The sequence below is a fragment of the Emys orbicularis genome, chromosome 8 (genome assembly GCF_028017835.1).
Source record: "Emys orbicularis isolate rEmyOrb1 chromosome 8, rEmyOrb1.hap1, whole genome shotgun sequence".
In the NCBI taxonomy this organism is placed as follows: domain Eukaryota; kingdom Metazoa; phylum Chordata; order Testudines; family Emydidae; genus Emys; species Emys orbicularis.
Genome location: NC_088690.1, coordinates 66273869 through 66295090, shown reverse-complemented (window position 1 = coordinate 66295090; position 21222 = coordinate 66273869).

Here is a 21222-nt window from a genome sequence, read left to right as displayed (position 1 = left end):
CTAAACAGACCAGAGTTCCTGAAGACGCGAGCGTCATGAACCTTGCCCGGCCATCCAACGTTGATGTTGGTAAAACGTCCCCTGTGGTCCACCAGTGCTTGCAGCACCATTGAAAAGTAGCCCTTTCGGTTGATGTACTGGCTGGCCTGGTGGTCCGGTCCCAGGATAGGGATGAGAGTTCCATCTATAGCCCCACCGCAGTTTGGGAATCCCATCGCGGCGAAGCCATCTATGATGACCTCCACATTTCCCAGGGTCACTACCTTTGAGAGCAGTAGCTTGATGATTGCGTTGGCTACTTGCATCACAACAACCCCCACGGTAGATTTGCCCACGCCAAAGTGGTTCGCGACAGACCGGTAGCTGTCCGGCGTTGCAAGCTTCCAGAGGGCTATGGCCACTCGCTTCTGGACAGTCAGGGCTGCTCGCATCCGGGTGTCATTGCGCTTCAGGGCAGGGAACAGCAACTCACAAAGTTCCATGAAAGTCCCCTTCCGCATGCGAAAGTTTCGCAGCCACTGGGATTCGTCCCAGACCTGCAGCACTATGCGGTCCCACCAGTCCGTGCTTGTTTCCCGTGCCCAGAATCGCCTTTCGACAACATCCACATGACCCATTGTCACCGTGATGTCCTCGGAGCTGGGTCCCGTGCTTTGTGAGAGGTCTGTGCCAGTCTCAGACTTCAGGCCCTCACCGCGGTGGCGTAGCCTCCTCGCCTGGTTTATCTGCATCTGCCTCTGGGAAAGGTGGATGATAACCTGCGAGGCGTTGACAAGTGCCACAACTGCAGCGATGGTCGCAGCGGGATCCATGCTCGCAGTGCTGTAGCGTCCGCGCTGTCACTGACCCGAAAAGTGCGCGAACTGATTTCCCGCCGGCGCTTTCAGGGAGGGAGGGAGGGCAGTAGTGACAGACGGATGACGACAATTACCCAAAAGCACCCTCGACCCTTTTTTTTTACCCAGAAGGCATTGGCGGCTCGACCCAGAATTCCAATGGGCAGCGGGGACTGCGGGAACTGTGGGATAGCTGCCCACAGTGCACCGCTTCCAATGTCGACGCTTTCCCCGTTAGTGTGGACTCACAAAGTCGAATTACTGTCCTTAGTGTGGACACACAAGTTCGACTTTGCAATATCGATTCCACATATTCGATTTAAGTGAAATCGAAATACCCTCGTAGTGTAGACATACCCTCAGAGAGGAAGCTGGGATTCCAGCTCCTTTCCAGCTGGGAATCCTCCTGTCTCACAGGCAGCCCCTCCCTGGGGCCATATTTGCAAGGGAATGTTATGTTAAAGGAACCTGAGCAATGCATTGAAGGCTCCGAAAGAAAGGCAAACTAATTTGCACTATTCAAACTGGGTCATCTCCACTCTTCCAAGGGGTGAGGGCATCCAGCTCCCTAGACCAGGGGGCCCACTCCCCATGGCAGATACCCGTCTCTTGTCTTGTTCCCACAGGTGAGCGGCTCTGTGCAGTCCCTGCCCAGGAGGCCTCAGTCATGCCAGGCTTTCCCCTCCTCCCATGCTTCAGATATTTCTGGTCACATCTGGGACAGCTGATTCCAACCCCCTCCTACAATGAGGCAGCTCTAGGGCTAGGCAAGAGTGAGGCAAACTGCAGTACTTGCAGCACTCCCCCTCTGGGAAGCAGTAGTTGGGCCCTGCCTCCTTTCCTCCTCTGCAGCAGCTGTTGCGGAGGCTGAAGCACATACGCGTGCACCTGTGGGGTACCCTATAGGGGGCATCCCTCTGGAGCAGGCGGGCAGTTCTCACTACTACAGCTGCTCTGATCCTGTAGCAGCAGAGGGTGCAGGCGGGGGTTGGAATATTTCAGAGTCAGCCTTAACATGTAGGGCAGGGTGTGAAACAGTCTGATACCAACTCCCCACCTCCAAATGGACCAGTCCCCACCCAGCGTAAGAACATAGGGAGGGGCAGAGGAACCTTCGGGTCCCAAACAGAACTGGGCTCCCACCAGGACATGGGGCAGCTGAGCTGTATTTGAGGAGCTGCCCCCAAACTCCAAGCAGCACTGCTTTGTGGAGTGGCACTGCCTGCACTGGCACCAGGAATCATGGTGGCTGGCTAGGAGAGAGACTGCTAGCAAATTACAGATTAAAGATTTGTGCCTGTAGCTGCTTGAGAGGCTAAGGGACACCACTGGCCATCAGAGCACAGGAACGATCCAGGCACTGCCACATCAGAGCTAGGAGTGGCTCTGGGCACAACACAGGAATAATTACCGCCTATCGAAAGCTCAGCAGTGCTGCTGGCATTTACAGCAAGCCAGGTTATGGGAGACAAAACACTTCCTGGGGATTGTTGGCGAGAGACTCACCAGCTGGTGTGCCTCTCATGGCTGGGGACAGTCTAGCAGGCTCCCCTCCCCTGGTGCCCCCTGGCTAACAGCTGCTCCAGTACTGGGGTAGTGACTCGGCCCTCCAGCCAAGTCACTTTCAGTCCCACCCATCCCAGGGTACCAACTCGCTGCACCGATCCGCATCTGCTGAGATACCGATGATGAAGCCGTCAGCTCATGTCCCTCTCTCTGTTCAGTGTCCAGTCCCAGGGCTTCCTCCCTGGAGACCGTCACTACAGTCCTGCCCCTCCATCTAGGCCCAACACAGGCACGCACTCCTGTCCTATAGCCTGGCCACAGCTTTCCCAGCCCTTTGGCCTGGGATCCCTTCTCAGGATATGGTTCCAAAGCCTTCCTTTAAGTTTATACGAACCACCCAGCTCCCACCACAGCTGGGTCTCATCCGTCATTGGCCCTGACACGCCCTGTAGTTGCCACCCAATGTCCTAATTGAGCAAGCCAGCGCCCTTTAACCCTTTCAGGGCCAGTGTGGAGTCTAGCCGCCATCACAGTGATGTACAAACTCCCCTCCTTTGAACAAGAGTTGCCCTGCCTTGTTCCGATCACAGCTGGGGTCATCAATGGCACTGAAGGGCATTGGCAGCCTAACTCCCTCTCGTTTTCATACACCCAAATATGGCAATATTTCATAGCACGTCCATTCTCCTTTTCCACTGATTGCGTATAGCTCTGAGATTACCCTGCCGAATAGCACAGCGTAACAGCATTCCACACACCATTGCTTCTCGCTCATTTCAAACAGGGATGCAGGCCAGCCCCCTGGAATCTGTTTCCATATCAGCCTCGCCCAGGGGCAGGAGATATGACATGGACTGCCTGTGACAACATGTTCCTCTCCAGGGCAGCAGCTGTCTCTGATAGCATGGGACAGTTGCATGCATCTGAGGGTCAAATGTTTCTTTGACCCTCCCTAGCCCAGCAGCAAGGCCTCACTGTCTGTTAGGCAGTTGACACCCATCAGATACGTTACATTACACAACTAATGTTGCAAAAAGAACTGAATTTACCACGTGCATAGGACCTGACTGTTTCCCCATTCAGTGCAATTTCCTGCTCTGGCCCCTGTTTTGTAGGCCAACTCCTGGTAATTTGTTCCTGAGTGTTAGGAGCCAGGGTTACATACCAACTCTTGGGGATGTATAAATGCCTAGAGTCAGCTACTGCTGCATCCCCACAGGAATCCTTCCTCGCATGTGTCTTGGCTGCAGTTTCAGCGTGAAAGGAGAGCAGATTACTAACTCTAATTCTCATGCAAATCTCCAAAACCTGCTACTGTTTACTCCTGGAGTTAATTACTAATAATACATTAAGCTCCCTGGCTGGAAACCATTACAGAATGGCAAACGTTAATTGTGCCACTTTGCATTTGCACAGCGCCTTCCATCTAAAGAGCTCCATGTTAATTAATTTGGCCTTGCTCCCTCGCTCACCCCATGTGTGTGGGGAGGTATTATTTTACAGACAGGTAAACTGAGGCACACAGTGGTCAAGTGAATTATTTGCCCAACCTCACAACAGAAGGCTGCTGAACACAAACCAGGTCAGGATCCCCAGTCCTGTGCTTTAACCATAAAACCATACATGATTATAAAAAGCCATGAATTGACTGACTATGTAATTAGGGTAAGGAGTGCTGGTGAAAGCCTGATGTTTATTACCTGGCCATAGTCACTCTACACAGGTCAGGGTTACAGAGGATCATACCCCTGCCACATGGTAGGGGGCAGTGTCACTGACTCCCATGGCTACTGTTACATCTCCTGGAAGGAGGGAGTTAGAAATGATGCCTGCCCTTCCCCCAGTCACAGAAATGTAAGTTACACAGGCTGTGAAACTAGCCAGATTAGATCAATTTTCTATAAATTTGCAATGGTTAAGGGCTTGGGAAATTTACCAGTATCACTATAATTATACCACAATAGCTATCCCGGTATAACTAGCCTGGGTGCACACTTAGGCCACTGCTAGATGGCTAATTGTACCAGTATAATAATGCTGGTAATTATGTGGACAGGCCTTCAGACTTTCTGCCCAGGACTACAGCTGCTCACAGTTTACAGGGATTTTTTCATTTTATTCGTCTGTGGGTGTGAAGGGAGTGGTCAGGAGGGCCCCTCCCAGTCTGCAGCAGTAACACACCTGGCATTAGTTGGCACATGGTGGGCTGCTTCCAGGGCTGGCTCCAGGCTGGTGCTTGGGGCGGCACCTGGAGGGGGGCGGCGCAGCGCTCCGGCCCGAGAGCGGGGCCGCGACTGGGCTCGCCGCCCTCCTCCCGGCGCAGCCTCTGGCCGCCGGGGAGAGCGGAGCCCCGGCCGGGCTTGCCGCCCTCCCCCCGGCGCAGCCTCTGGCCGCCGGGGAGAGCGGAGCCCCGGCGGGGCTCGCCGCCCTCCCCCCAGCGCTCTGGCCCCCGGGGAGAGCGGAGCCCCGGCGCTCTGGCCGCCGGGGCTCTGCTCTCCCCGGCGGGGCTCGCCGCCCTCCCCTGCGGGGGGGGGGGAGGGGGCGGCGGGAGGCTTTTTTGCCTGGGGCGGCAAAAAAGCCAGAGCCGGCCCTGTCTGCTTCAGAGCAGCATAGGATGGAACAGGCCCGTTCTGTTCCCTCCTCTGTACACACTGCGTCAGAACCTGGCCCTCCTTGTGCTGTTTGTCTTTCCACTTCTCAGGCTTTCAGTTCCTGAAAGTAATTCATGAGGCTCTTATGTGCTTGGGCCCAGGCCAGCGATAGCTCATGAGCAGGAATTAAGATTATGCATTCAGGATCAGGACCACGTCAGAAGAAAACTTGGTCTATATGGAGGCTGAACACAAGTGCACAAATGCAACAGATTTAAAGAGCCCGCTAAACTGTCTGACTTGAGCACAGCCTTTGCCCTGTGTGGATGTCTCAAAGGTATCCCTGGATTTCTGTGCCACTGGAGCTGGATTCTAAGTAAATGGTAAATGAACAAACACACATGCAGCATAGCAGGAAGCGACTGGCTGGGTTTATTGTGAGAGAGGCAGAATTATTCAGTCCTGCAAACATGCAGCTTCGGAGTGTTTCTGTAAACAGTCTCATTCATATGCAAGACGCTGGGCACTTATTGCAATGAATGTCAGTGCAATCAGTCAAACAAATAAATAATCAATTAACTAAACTAAGCTGCCTTTATTTCCTGGTCTGTCTCTCCAGAAGTCAGCACTTCAGTGTGTCGGTTAAGAATGTGTGTAACACGTGCAATATACCGTTCTCAAATGCTTTCAGGCTGAAAGCATTTGGAGCAGCAACTGTCATTTACTATATATGTGTATCTCACCTAGGTGCCTATAGGCACTACCACAATGTAACATTAGATAGTAACAACGGTCTAGGTTGATTATTTCTTAACCTAATTCCTTACGACACCAATGTCAGTTACACAGTTGCTTATCAGTTTGTTTTATTAGAAACGTGGTGCAGTGGCCAGGATACTTTGCTCTTCAAAGAGCTCCACTCAGATGCCTGGATCACTCACAGCTAGTTAAATTCCAGCCCCCCCCCCCTTCTAGTATTACAGCCAGACATTTTTAAAGGAGCAGAAGATTAAAATATTCATAGGTTCACAGCAACACAACTCCATGGCACGCCTTTCTGAGAGGGCACGGACATAGCCATCAAATGGGAAGGTCACTGCCTGACAGTGATCCATATGCATATCACAATTACAATTTGTCATCAGACTTTCACAGCAGGCACCTTCTAGGACTAAAATGAAACTAGCTACTGAAGAGCGACTTCTTCTCAATGCAAAGGACCACGGTAGCAGTCGCATGGCACAGTGGCAGAGTCCAGTGCCTTGTTAAATAGAAGACCCAGGATGGTACGATCATTCACCCAATTGCTCACTCAACCTGGGTGAAATTCCCTCTTTTCTCCCCATGCAGCCTGACTAAATGGACTTGGGGCGGGGCATGCCAGAGGAGCTGAGGGAAGGGAATCAACACCTGAACCCTCGGAGTGGGTGTCAGGCAACATCCTTGCCCGCTAGCTTTCTATTACCACCTCGTGCTTATGTAGCCCCTTTCCTCTGGAGCGCTCAAAGTGCTTCGTAAAAAAGAGCTAAGGGACTCATTGTTGCCATTTTACAGATGGGGAAACTGAGGCCCAGAGCAGGGCAGGGACTGCCCATGGTCACCCAGCAGGCCAGTGGCAGAGCCAGGTTTCCTGGAGTCCCCACACTCCCTCTCTGAAATTTGTGGCCAGCAGTGAGGCATAATCCCAGTCCTAACCACCCCACCCAGAGCTATGTGCAACTGCCATGAAGCTCAGAAAAGGGGTGCAGAGTTCCTCTCTTTGTCTGCTCCGCAATGGCTCCTCCCATCCCAGAGGAACAGGCGAGGTTTTGCTCTAACAGGGATAAGCGCTAAGCCCCACTATGACTGTGTAATAAACTGTCAGTAGTGGCGACATCTACAGGTATTAATGCGGCGGATGGGTGGGTGGTGGCAGACCTGTCCTATAGGCTTCAGTCTGAGCAGGGGGAGTATGTAAGGAGCCCCCCATTGCTCCTGGCCATTTGTCTAGGTTCCTAGCTACCAAAGGGAGCAGCCCTGACCTGTGGAGCAGGGTGCCTCTGTATATCTCGCTGGGCAGCGTCAGCAGGACAAAAGGAGGAAAATTTGCTGTGAGCCAAAGATCTGTATTTGGGATTCAACCATAAGCCATCATATTGGGGGTAGGGGTCTGGAGAAGGCCAAATGGCGACTCAGCCACTGTCATTGGTACAGGAGAGGGAACAATTATACCATGATATACAGCCAGGTGGGCCAGGTTCTCCCTGCTTCCCAGCTGTCCCAGCCCTAGCAAATCAAATCGCTGTCCAGATGGTGCTTCCTCTGCAGTCCCTGGGCTCCTGCAGCTTGCTGCCCTCGTCTTCTTCTTCTTCTTCTTCCTCCAGGGAGCAGAGCGAGGTGTAGTGGAGGATTTTTGAGGGGTACGAAGTGTGGGGAGAGACAGGCTTGCCTGGAAGTGCTGGCCTGGTCCAGAGCCTCTCTGGAGGGAGAAACACAGTTTAGCTGCGGTTTCCTGGCTTGCTTCCCAGCTCTCCCTGTTTCCACCATGGCAGCTTTCACTGATGTTCTTGAGCCAGCTCTTACTGAATTGGACCATCAGGGGCAGAGCGTTATCTGTGGTGGGCCCCCGACTCTGAGACTTACTTCCCTTCCCTGGGCCGGGAGAGCCTGAGCATCAAGGTATGGTGTGGTACTCATTTGTCCTCAGAATTTTGCCTGGGGAATGGATGGGATTGGTGTTGCCACCTGTTTTCCTAGATCCTTGGAGTGCCCATCACCGTGGCATCTGAGTGCCCCCCATTGCTGTCATGTTTATTCCTGACACATGATGGGAAGTCTTGTTATTTTGGGTTAACAAGGGTCATTTAACTTGTTGTAGTTCCTCTTTTTGGAACTGCCCATGTGCCCATGATGGCATGTACATATATCCACCATTACATCTGAAATCTGCTCTCATATCTTCCCTTTCATCCACCCACACAGAGGTCGTACACAAGCATTTTTCTCAAGATCACGTACAGTTGCCCTCCTTCCCCCAATGCCCCTCCAGCCACAGTAGCAATGGTGGGAGTGAGAGGGTCGGTAGGGGGCTGGCGTTTGACCATTGCATCGTCTGCACCTACCCTAAGCAGAGGGGTGGATGCCGTGGCTAAAGGACAATACCGTCTGTGCTAATGCTCCTGTCACTGGGGGAGGCTAATAGGAATGCTAGCAGAACCCAAAAGCAGGGCCTGGCTCAGGGGCTCTTTTCTGGGCAATGGATGAACCCTGAATGATGCTTTTTCCAAATGGTATTTCCCATCCTACACATGGGACGACAACCACCACCACCCTCTTCTAAGGGAAGGCATGTATGGGTGGCCTGAGGCGCAATCTCTCTTCTCCCCCAGTGGACAGACCCCGCAGCTTTGCCTGCTCCGGCGCGTGTGCTGTCCTGGCATCCTTCCCAAGGGTCAGTCAATGAGTCTCCGGTGGGTAATAAACCCAGAGCTGCAGTTCAGGGCCATGAATGGAACTTCCTGCTGCAGGCTGGAGTGTGGCTCACTCCCATGCATGCTCTGCAGGCAAAGGCTGGAGCCACCTCAAGTGCTGCGTCTGGAAGATGCCACTGACTGCCCTTTTAGACTTTGAACACTCATGTGTGCGCAGGATGGCAACACTTAGCTCTGTGTGGCTGCCCAGTATTTGCTCAAGCTGATGAGGATCAAGGCACAGCCAGGAAAGGAGCCCTGACTCAGCCCTCAGCTCTAAATACGAGAGCCCAAACTTTCTGAAGGAGCTGCTGTTGTTTGGTGCCTGTTTTGGGGGTTTGATTTTCAGAGGTGTTGAGCATCTGTAGCTCCCACTGACTTCAGACAGAGCTGTGGGTGCTCAGCACTGGAGAGAATCCTGCACATGGTGCTCTGGATGGGCATGCAAAATCAGGGGCCACTTTTGAAAACTTTGGCCTAGCCAAACCCAGCCTCCTAGCTATGTTTTGTGTGTGTGCGCGCGCACTGTACAGACATGTGCAGCATGACGGTCCATGTACACCAACCCCCAGAACAGGTGTTACCTGGCACTGCCTACAGATTGGTTACATGCCATGAAGAAGCGTTCCCATACATCTGCCTGCTTTGCAGCCCTCCAGATCCAGGGGCAGCTGGTGACAATGAGGAGAAGGTGTCAGTGAGCTCCTAACCGCTCTGTGGCTGAGCGCAGGAGGGCAGCAGCCTGATCACACTTGCTGGGGGTGCACGGCCCAGGAAGAGAAGGAGGAGGTGGAGCAGGCTCCGGGTTGCTGTATAGTAGCAGCTCTTCCATTGAGTTTGGTGCCTAAATACCTTAGAAGATCTCTGTCAAAGTGGCAGCACAAAGCACCTGAGGCTGAGTTCAGAGCTGGCTGCTCCCTGCCCTGAGCACATAGAGCTGCTAATTGCAGAGAAGAGCGAATGTTTCAGGATGGGAGCCCCAGGGCCATTGCACCAAGAGCTTCAAAGAAAAAACCAAACCTGCTACGACGAGGCCACAGAAGGCAGGATCGGGGGCTTTGGCTCTCACAGGGTTGAGGGACATCAACCTGAGAACCAAGAAGGGAAAGGAGTCAGGTCCCCACATGCCAGGGCTATGGGTCAGGAGGATTTGATCAGCTAGAGAGGGCAGGAACAGGGTAGCAGGTGTCCCCCTGGAGTTTTTTATGTGCCCCTCACCAGAGGATCTTGGGAACAGGTCATGATCATCTTCCCTTCCCGATACTTCTGCCTGCTGGGCTGGGAGCCAGGTCTGCTGGTGGAAATCCTGGCTCCATGGAAGTCAACAGCAAAATTCCCACTGACTTCCGTGGGGCCAGGTCTCATCCCAGAGCTTAACCCCAGCTTTGCAACTGACTTCTCCTGACCTAGCGAGACCCACTCAAAACTCCCTGGGCCTTATGCCCACACCTTCCCTATAAGGAACCTTAGCGGTTCAGCTGCTGGGGCCCAGAGTGCGCCCCCTCGATGCGCTGGGGCACAGCGCAGCCTGGGTGCTCCAAATGGCTGTGCCAGGCTGACCCCACTGGGCAGCACATTGCATCAGCTCAGTGGGGAAGGGACAAGCCAGCACCCACACAGCTGAGCCAATGGGGCGGGGGTGGGAGGGAGCAGCCTGGAGGTCCAGGTGGGGAGAGAGATCAGCCAGCCTAACCATTACATTGAATGATTCTTCCTATGTTTAGCCCCTTCATTCTTCCCCCTCGACTGGCACCACTTGGTTTTTCAGGGGCTGGTTTGTGCTGAGGCTGTTGGGGCAGAAGCCACTCAGCGCTTCATATGTAACATTCTTATTAAAATGGCACTTTCGCTGGGATTGGCAAAACTGGGACACCTGGGCAGCCTCCCTGTCTGCAAGGTGCTGGGCGCCTTCAGCTCCACTGGGATCCTGGCAGGACGGGGCCCTTGACAGTCAACAGAACCCCAGTTTCCCCCGGGAAAGGCAGTCTCCTGCAGCAGCCAGAACACTCTGAAAACCCCCCAGAGTCAGCTTCATTAACACTGCAGCCCAGTGCACATTGGACTGTTAGACAAGGAGCCCAGACCCTGCATCTCCACACACGGCGATCTAGGCATGTGAAACAGGCAATGCTGAGCCTGCATGCTGATTGGAGCGTCCTGTTAGGATTCCCACATTTGGAAACCCAGCTTGGCATGTCCCTCTGAAACCAACGGAAGCCAAGAAACACAAAGGTGAATGGAAAGATTTTTTGGAGAGAAAACGAGGGCAGAACACACAGTATGAGAGACCTACAATGCGCCGTAAGCACATGCAAGTTGCACTCTAGAAGAAGAGACTTGGAAATAAAGTTCTTTCACCACTTCCTTGCAAAGTCCAGAGTCTCACTGCAAGAGTGCATCAAAGGCTATGTCCACGCTTACGGCAACGTATAGGCACTACAGGTACAGCTACAGGCTGCAGTGAAAGGCTCCAGCAACAGGGAAAGACATTGACATGGAGGAGACAGCGGGAAAAGGCTACTGTAGTGGGGAGGCAGTGGGACACTATACTGCTAAAAACAGCAGTGCAAATGTGCGAGGAAGTGCTTGGGCATGTAGAGAACCGGGTAGGGTATATACCCTGGGGGTTCAGGTGTGTGGGGCATGCTTCTCTACTCACCTAAACAGTGCCTCACCGCCTATGCTGCTATTTATAACTGTCCTAGCTGGGCATGCAGTGTCTGTACTCTATACACCCCCGTAAAGTAAATGTAGCCCTGCCCTAAGGCAATCTCCACATTGCCATCAGCGGTGTGACTGCCATACCCGTAGACATTCCTGAGCTAGCTCTGATCTAGTTAACTCAAGTAACCCTAGCAGTGAAGCCATGGCCGAGTGGGTGGCATCCGCCCAACTATGTCCCCAGCGCTCTGGGCAGGCAGGGCGAGCCTATGCTGCTGCCCTTGCTGCCATGGCTTCACTGCTAGTGTTACTCAAGCTGGCTTTGAGCTAGCCAGGCCAAAGCTAGGTCTGGTGCCTCGAAACATGCTGCAGTGCAGTCATCCCCTAAAGCAGAGCATTCTCCTGCTTTCTGCTGCGTCTCTGTGAGAGAGCTTCCTAGCTTTCTGCTCCCCCGAGCTAAATCCAGAACAATTCCTGTGACTTCAGTAGAGGTACTCTGGATTGACACTCCAGGGCAACTGAAGAGCACTGGGCCCAGAGCCTTGGACTCAAGTCTTGGCAGGTAGGTGGAGGAGGAATTGATTGTCTGATATTATAGAGTATCAAATATTTTTTGTTCTTATCAATAATATTTACAGCAAGATGCATGCTGCATAGTTCAGGTCTGGCTCTGGCTGTCACCAGATCCTGGGTTGTTCAGACCTGGGGATTTGGTTTGGGCCAATCTCTATTATTTACGTATTTAGAGAAAAACAAACGTACAAAACATGGCCTAGGAGCAGCACTACCCCTTAGGTTTTACAATGCTGCCATTCAAGTCTTGGCAAAACTCCTATTGATTTCAGTGGAAGCAGGATCGGTCCCCAGCACAACCTGCCTCTGTAATGTTTAAGTTGACACACACAGTACAGATTTCAGATTTTATGCTAGGTTTTTTGTTTATGCGGAAAGCTTTAAAGCTAATGGTTTGAGTCACTCCCTAAGCTATCCTTCATGAGGGAGAAAATAGCCTATGCTGTGCATTAAGGATGGACTGTGTCTCCACTAGCCTGAAGAAGAGCTCTGTGTAAGCTCGAAAGCTTGTCTCTCTCATCAACAGAAGCTGGTCCAATAAAAGATACTACATCCCCCACTTTGTCTGTCTAATATGCTGGGACCAGCACAGCTACAACAATATTGCGATCTCCCTTAACATGGACATTTCTAGCTCTTGCCAACTTGTGTATCCATTTTATAGGTGTATAAAGACTTTGCTTGCTATTTAATGTCCCAGTTTGAGTAACCTCCCCCCACACCAAAAATAGCCACCTTCTCATCAGCCAGGCTTTCCCAGAAATGTGGAAACCACATCAATTTACCTAGGACTCTGCTCTAACACTAGGGGACTCATTTCAAAAACCAGTGCCCCAAATGTGGTCACAGTAGAGAGAGGCACAAACAGGGAAACCACTCTTTCAGAATTGCCAACCCCAAACATAAAAAAAAAAAATCATGTGATTTAGAATGAACAAAACAATTTGGGATCTTTTTCTTTGCCTTCTGTTTTCTGAGCTTTTCTGGAGCACCTGGGTCACATTTTCAAGCTTTTCTCTGTAGCACGAGGGCTAGAAACTTTTTTTTTTTAATGAAAGTTGAGATAGCTCAGTGTTTGAGCATTGGCCTGCTAAACCCAGGGTTGTGAATTCAATCCTTGAGGGGGCCACTTGGGGATCTGGGGCAAAATCAGTACTTGGTCCTGCTAGTGAAGGCAGGGGGCTGGACTCGATGACCTTTCAAGGTCCCTTCCAGTTCTAAGAGATGGGATATCTCCATAAAATTAAATTAAAATTAATTCTCATGTAATCACATAACTCCAGGAGCTGGAGAGCTGTTTAGTAAAACATGAAATCTTGTGAGAGTTGGCAACACTATTCCCTGATTTGTGTGAGTAGTGCACAGTTTGCATGTGTAAATTACCTCTTTACTCGCTGCACAAGTGCAACTTTAGTACCCCCCCCCTTTTTTTTTTAACTAGGCCTCCTATGCCTTAGCAGAATATAACTCCTGAAAGTTTTTGGTTTCCAATTTATCCAAAGGGATTGTGCAGTTTTAGGGATTTGGGGTTCATAAAACACTTTGATTACTAGCTACATTGCAGAAGCACTGAACGGCCTCCCATTGTGTTAGGCAGTGCACAAACACACAGTACAGGACCAGGGCCGGCTCTAGGTTTTTTGCCGCCCCAAGCAAAAAAAATTTTGGCTGCCCCCCACCCCAGCCCTGGGCTCTCTTCCCCCCCCCCCCCGCCCCGGACCCCCTGCCACCCAAGCCCTGGGCTCTCTCTTTCTCCCCCCCACACGCACCCCCTGCCACCCCAGCCCTGGGCTCCCCCCCACCAGTGATGACTCTGCCCGCTCCCCCCTCACCTCCAGCTGGTCCGGCGCTGGCAGGGTCGGGGTAAGCAGCGGGGCTCCCGGGCCGCGCCTCAGCCCAGGGTCCCTCCAACAAGGGCTCCTGCCTCTAGGACCGGCTGGGACCCACGAGGGCAGAGCCGGGGGACCGCCCTGACAGGGGGCGAAGGAGCCGGGGCAGGGTAGCCCCAGAGGCAGTGGAGCCCCGGAGACCGGGACGCGGGCCCCACACGGCAGCACCCCGCCCTCTATGGCCCCGCTGCTGCTGCTTCTGGCCGCCCTGCCGCAGTCCCTGGGCGGCTCGGGCCACTTCGCCCAGCCCCGGCTGCAGCGCTGGGGGGCGGCTGCCCTGCGGCACCTGCAGGCAGCTCCGTGTGCCCCGTGTGGTGTCCCCCAGCCTGAGTGTCCCCCGCTCGAAGCCTGCCCGGCCCAGCCACAAGGTGTGGGTGCTGCTCCCCCGCGGCGCGAACCGCAGCGGCCCCAGGGCGCCCCCCGCGCTGCTGCTGCCAGGGCCGGCTCTAGGCTTTTGCTGCCGGAAGCAAAAAAAAAAAAAAAAAAAAAATGGCCAGAATGCTGCCCTTGAAAATGTGCTGCCCCAAGCACCTGCTTGGTTTGCTGGTGCCTAGAGCCGGCCCTGTACAGGACAATCCCTGCCCCTAAGAGCTTAGACACAGACCCTCAAAGGTATTTAGGTTCTTAACTTCCAGTAATTTCAGTGGAAGTTAGGAGACAAAATACCTTTGAGGATCTGGGCCTGATACAAGATGTGACAGGAGGGTGAGATAAACAAGTAGGTTGGGGGAATACCATCTAAAATAACAGGATGTGTAAATATAGACTAGCTAGGTGCATCAGGGAGCCAGTGCAGTAGGGTGAGAAATGCTGCATAAACAGTCTGACTAAGACTGATTGGCTCTGTAAGCACATACATATCTATCTATCTACCTGCCTATCTCTCTCTATATATATATACACACACATACACACACTTATGTATATAAGCTGATGCTGCCCTGTGTGTCGGCTTTTATTTTCACATGGGCACCTGGAGGATTTAAAAATGGCTGATCCATGGACATGTTTTTTATGAAACTGGGTGGCAAGGTTTCTGATGTGCTGGAAAACTAACCCCCTTGATGCTCGATGAGAAGGCAGCCTTGCAACAAACAGATGTTTTTACCTGGCTTTCCGTAAGTGCCCAGATGAGGGAAGAGAGAGCAGCAGGTTTGCTTCAGTCTTTTGCTGCCCTAGTAGTTCTCTGTGATGAAAGCTGCCTGCCCTTAGACCAGGCCCTGGAGAAATGCACTGTTCAAGAGTGGGGGGAAGGAAAAAAACCCACAGATATTTTACAGGTACCACAGCAGCTTCTACAACATGACAGTCACGAATGCTCCTTTACTGCAGCACAAACAGAACAGTATTCACAGCAGCTACTACCCCTCCTCCGCCGCTCCCCTTCCCCCCCCCCCCCAGGCCTTTTGGATACTAGATCATGGACTCATTAACATCCAAGGTAAACAGGTCCTCTGTAACAAGCAGTGCACTATTAACTAGGAGTAAGACGGCTCCTAAGTTTATATTTGATTCATGCACGAATGGAGCTTGTCATATTTGGAGAGAAAGTGTGCAGCCAATGGGACAAAGAGCAGAGTGTCATGAGCATCAGTGCCTTTAGATTTCTGTTTACTACCCCTAATGTAAGCTGTATGACTTTGCACTGGGTGCAAAGATCTCAACCCTCTAAAGGCAAGTGTTTTCATAGCAGAGGAAACTGAGGCAGGGAGCCAGCTTCATTTCACACACACAGTTAGTAGCAGAACAGGCAGCCCGAGCCAAATCTTCTCCTCCCACATCTCTGATTTAAAGGCTGGGCCTGATCCAGCAAAGCAAGAGAGCTGCTTTGCTCCAGAAGTGCTGTGCTGGATGGAAGCCAGAGTGCTCAGCTACTTCAATCATGCTGCTTCCAGTACCAGATATTAAAAGAATCATCTTCTAAATATTCAGATTCCCAAGCCATCTTCCTGCATCATCTATAGCAGGGGTAGGCAACCTATGGCACGTGTGCCAAAGGGGGCACACGAGCTGATTTTCAGTGGCACTCACACTGCCCAGGTCCTGGCCACCGGTCCAGGGGGGCTCTGCATTTTAATTTAATTTTAAATGAAGCTTCTTAAACATTTTAAAAACCTTATTTACTTTACATACAACAATAGTTTAGTTCTATATTATAGACTTATAGAAAGAGACCTTCTAAAAACATTGTATTACCGGCACGCGCAATCTTAAATTAGAGTGAATAAATGAGGACTCGGCACACCACTTCTTAAAGGTTGCCGACCCCGATCTATAGAATGACAAAATCTCCACCCATCCCACGCACATAAAAAGTCCCCAAAATGTCCTTCTCTAAGCGATGGTACACTTGCGCACAGATCCAAGCCTCTGAAAGGCTGTTCTATGGTGGTTATCGACACAGACTTCCTGATTGGGACCATAGGTATGTACTCGGAGGGCTAGTCCCTCCCACGTCCTACCGCTCATGCTGCTGAAGGTTTAGTGCGCTAGCTCAGTCAAAGCTAACAGAGGTATGTCTCCTTGACCTGGAATTCTCACCTTCCAGCTCAAAGAGTAGGCATGTCCACAGGCAGCTTCAGCACAACATACATCGGTTAGCTGCAGTGTGGTGTTTGAGTGAGTATCTAAAAAGTGAACCAGTGTCTTCCCTGTTATGTATCGATGGCATGACAGTCCTCTGCAGAGAAGGGGCTGCAGCTCTGGCTGTGCAAGCAACAGCATGCATCTTTATTTAACAGCTATGGATCGTGTGCCATTTTCCATTCATGGAGAGGCTTGAAGACCAAATGCCAAATGTCAAGGGCCTGATTTTGAGAACTTGCCTGCGGTTGCAGTTTCGTACCCCCACTAGCTGTTCCTATTTAATCACAGGTGCTGTTTCTAGTACTTCGACACTGAGTGAGCTGGTGGGGCAAGAAAAGCAGATAGGAAGATGGGCAAGTACTATGAACTGTGCCTGTAAAACGGGAGGCTGGTTTCAGGCCTTCCCAGACTCCAGAGCCTACAAATTGGAAAGGAAAGGAAAGGAGTCAGATACTGACAGTGAGATAGACACTCCAACAGCCCCAGTTCCAAACAGATCAGTTCCCAGCTAGTCATCAGGGGACTGGAGATGCAAATCAAGGCAAGGGACCCTAAAGAAGACAAAGCTAGGCCAGCTGAGACTTACGGGTACTCTGAAGGCACCAGTAAAGGACTCTGACAGACCATCACCACCAGAATGGAGCTCCTCAGTTAAGGACCCTCCCCGCCTGTCCTGACTGAAAAGTCCCTGGGGATAACCTGTCAGCTGTCTGAGGCAGGGACTGTCAGTTACTACAAGACAGTACAGCACCTAGCATAATGAGGGCCCAGTCTGATTGGCCTCCAGGTGCTACTGCAATATATCTCTGCCTCTCTTGTGAAAGAGGAAAAGATATCCAGGTCTCCACTGGCTGGAGAATGCAACCATCTGCTTCTGGCACAAGCCATCTGGTGGGCCAAGCTCAGGCTGGGGTGTGAGGCTTCAGGCTTCTGAATCTGGAGACATGTGAAGTCCAAAGGAGGGATCCAGAATCATTGCAGTGTGATGTTTTTCACAGGCTGAGTTTAAGTCAAGGTGGAGAAAATTCAATTAACTCCCTAGTTGAACTCAGTGGTGCTGGTGTCTCTTGCCCCAAGCCCCCCTAAAAAATCTGCTGTGAAGCCCACGAGAGTCATGGTCTAGGGATCTTGGCATGGGCCTTGGAACCAATCTGTGCCCTATTTTGTTTATTTGTGGTGCATGAAGGAGGCCTGAAGTTCTTCTTTTAAGGAAAAGAGGCTGTTTAGTGCTTTTTAAAAAAAAAAAAGCAAGAGAAGACTTGATGGATGACCGGGAGAACTTGCAGGAGTAGAACATCACAAGTGATGAGTAAAATTGGCATTGGGGTATGGAAGGGAAGGGTTTTTACACTGATTGGTTTCAAAAGCTTTAGGGTTTGGTTTCTCTGTTTCAACCTCTTCATCTGAATGCCTGACAAATTGTTGGAAGGAAACATGTCTTGTGAAAGATTCAACACCTCGGCCCCTTGAGCAGCGCTCAGAAAGCTCCTACGTGAGTGCACAGGGCTCCAGCAACCATGAACGAAAGCAAGACTGATGTCTCCAAGGAAAAAAAAACAAGCAGGGAAAAGAAATTATTCAGCTTGTTCTGAGAAAACTCCCCAGATTCATTCTTCCTTCACACACCACAAAGAAGCACAAAAAAACAGAAGCTTGTCTTTAATGCTCTCTCAAAACCACAGTGGATTTTCCTCTCTTCTCACTCTAATCTACACACGATGGCCAACATTTTCAAACATGAGAGTCACAAGTTAGGCCACTACCAAACACCAGTGGCCTGATTTTCAGATCTGCCAAGGTGAGAACCCACTACAATGACGCTCTCTAAAACCTTCCGTGGGCACATTGCTAGTCTCAGAAGTCCGTGAGAGCTGGCTGGGTGTCTCTAAGGAAGGATTAGACCTGCAGGCCGAAAACCAGGCCCCTAGAGCCATATACAGGCACGTAAATCAGCAGCCTGTGTTTCAGGGCTGCCGAGCCCTGTAGGAAAAGCACTTTATACCTGGAAAGCACCGTAGGCAACAGGCACCAAGTGGGATTTAGTCTGACCACATTTGAAAATTAAATAGCGTTTGCTAGAGTGAGCAGTTTGCTGTGCTGAATGGTGAGCGAAGGCCTGACACTCCAAGGAATGGGGAGCATTCACTTTACCAAGAGACTAAGCCACCAGCAGGCAAACTGTGTTGTGTTTGGTAGCCTATGTTTCTTGGTGTAAAAGTAGTGGGATCCCTGTGTCAGCCCCGTTGTCAGCTCTCCTTGTCCTTTGGTCTCTCTCCTTCCTCGGCAGCTGCCTTTCCTCTTTCTTCTCTCAGGGTCAAAGCTGGCTGCTGGAGCAGAAATGGAGACGAGCTTTGTCCATGCTCAGAAGAGCACAGTCATAGAAGGCTTCACCCTGCAGCTGGCACCACTGGGAGGGAAAGTACCTCAACGCATTAGCGTGGCTCTCCGTTGTCGCTGTTGCAGCTGCCAGGTGGCCTGCAGAACTCACTGGGAGAGAGGGGCCCTCTACCCTGGGGCTGCTCTAACTTATACCAGGCAGGACCCGGGATGCCCCTAGAACACAGGGAGTGCACAGCTAGCTTAGAGCTACCTTTGCTTCTCTCTCCCATCCCTGTGCTCAGTGCAGGTTTGGAGGGCCTGATAATGGACCCCAAATGCCTTCCTTCTCAGACTCACTTTAACCTGTTTGAATTCTGTTGCTTTGTGTTTGTTTTATATTTCTTCTTAAAGTGCTCTTCCCATGCCCTCCCCCCGCCACCTCCTCTGGCTTCCACGTTGCTTTCTTCTGTTGCACTCTTTGTTCCTTGTTTGTTTTTTCATTTGTACTCAGCCCATCAGGCGTTGGGGCAGGCGCCATCTTTATTTTGGGGACTGCACAGAGCCTGTAGGAGTTCAGTAAATCATTGCAATCGCTTCATCCCCTCTTCTCTCTCTCTGGCACTTTGTGCGCATTCTGTGCATGCTGCGTGCTCTCTCCTGCACTTCACCTTTGTTTCCTGCAGTCTGGAAGTTTTTCCTTCTTGGTTTCCCCTCTCTTTCCTTGGCCAGATTCCTCTCTGTAATTGTCTTTTACCTTTTCTAGTCTCCCCTTTTCAGCTGTGTGAACTATAGTACCGAGGAGCAAACTACACCCCTTCCCCGCCAGACACACACACACAAATACACACACATGCCAGACCCGCATCAGAGCAGGGCTGCTGATAAAGCGGCTGGGACTGAGAAGAGTCTGCATTGCTGCTGCTCCAATTTTGGACTGTCATTCTGGCCCCAGTCGGAGACCACAGGAGCAGATTTATTCAGACCTTTGTCCATTTCAAAGCATTTCAGCAGGAGCAGCCCCGAGGGGCTGCGGAAGGGGTTACCTGGCACAGATCTTCATTCAGAGCAGAGCTAGAGCATGTGCTTCACTGCAGGTAGCCAGTGCTCTATCTTAGTCCATAAAGATGTACTGGTTTCACTAAAATCCAGTCACTCTTGAGCTCTGGAGCTATTAGCTCTGTGTCCTGCAGGGTTTCGGGGCCACACTGGGACGTGAGTGTGTCTGTTACTGACAAGTCACTGTTGGTGGAGGGAGGTCATCGAGTGACGGAGAGCCCAGTAGCTGGAGAGTGGCTGAGATCTAGTGGCCAGTTGAGTGTATTACAGAGGAGGATTCTAGATCAGGGGATGCCATCTGGGTCACAGCTTCTCCATTCATGGATATTTCAGGCCAGAAGAGACCGCTGTGATTATGTAGCCCAGTAGTTCTCAAACTTTTGTACTGGTGACCCCTTTCACATAGCAAGCCTCTGAGTGCGACCCCCTCTTATAAATTAAAAAACACTTTTAAATATATTTAACACCATTATAAATGCTGGAGGCAAAGCAGGATTTGGGGTGGAGGCTGACAGCTCGCGACCCCCCATGTAATAACCTCGCGACCCCCTGAGGGGTCCTGACCCCCAGTTTGAGAACCCCTGCTCTAGCCTGACCTCCTGCATCTCCTCCCTGTCTCATATTTACTCTCTGATATAGTATTTAGTGGGGGGGCTCACCTACTGCACTGGAGGGGGCAGTCAGAGTGGGAGGCCTCTCCTCCTGGGCTTGGGGTGGGGCAGACCAGGGCCACCTACCTTCTCCTTTTGAAGCTGGCCAAGAGGATATTCCTTTCCTCCCTGTGGGGAGGAACCCCCAGAGCGACCCTCACCCCAGCTCAGCCCGAGCCGAGAGCAGCCCTGGTCACTTCAGGAGGCAGGGCCATGCATGGTCTCATCCAGAAAGAAGCTGGCTGTGATATGGGAGGGAGGGGGAAAGGTAAAGCCAGAGATCCCAGAGACCCCCTCCAGGATGGACACTCCCTACTCAGGGCTGCTATGTCTGAGAGAGCCATAATAACTCTATGCATCGCTGTCCTCGTCGATAACCCCAGCCTGAAAACACAATGCCTCTACATTGGTGCAGCTTTCCCTGCCCTGCCTCCTCAGCAATTGCTATTATTAGTGACCCCAAACACAGACTAGGACCCCACTGTGCTAGCTGCTGTACAAACACAGAACACAAAGACAGTCCCTGCCCCTGAGGACCAGGCAATCTAAGACAAAAGACAAATCAGGAATACAACAACCAGTTGTAATGAGAGAAAACCGGTCAGAATTTAAAGCCTGTATGTACATAAGACCACTGAAATGCAGCCACCTCTGGGGTGGGGACAACTGGTACGCAGTGTGGGGGAAGGGGAATGATGGCCAAGGACAACAGGGTATTTAAAAAAAGTGTAGAGCTGACAGGACCACAGTTTAAGGTCTCATCTGAAAGACCCACAAGGAGTCAACTGCATGTAACATACAGTGCTAGGCAGACCAATCGTCCTGTTTCAAACCGGACTGTCCTTTTTTGGGTGGTTTGTCCCCAGTCTGGTATTGAGACAAAACCGAAGGTGATTTTGTCTGGTATTGGATGGGGCCCCTTTTGAAGAGCGTGCTGCAGCGCTGGTGTGAAACGCCGATGGGGTGGAGTGGTTCCCTCTTCCGCATGATCTCCTCTGTGTGGTGTGACCTCCTATGCACCGTGCAAGCAAGGTCATGCCAGTGGGGCGGGGTGGGACCACGCCCCGGAAGCACTGGAATACCAGGTACTCTGGTAATGGGTGAGT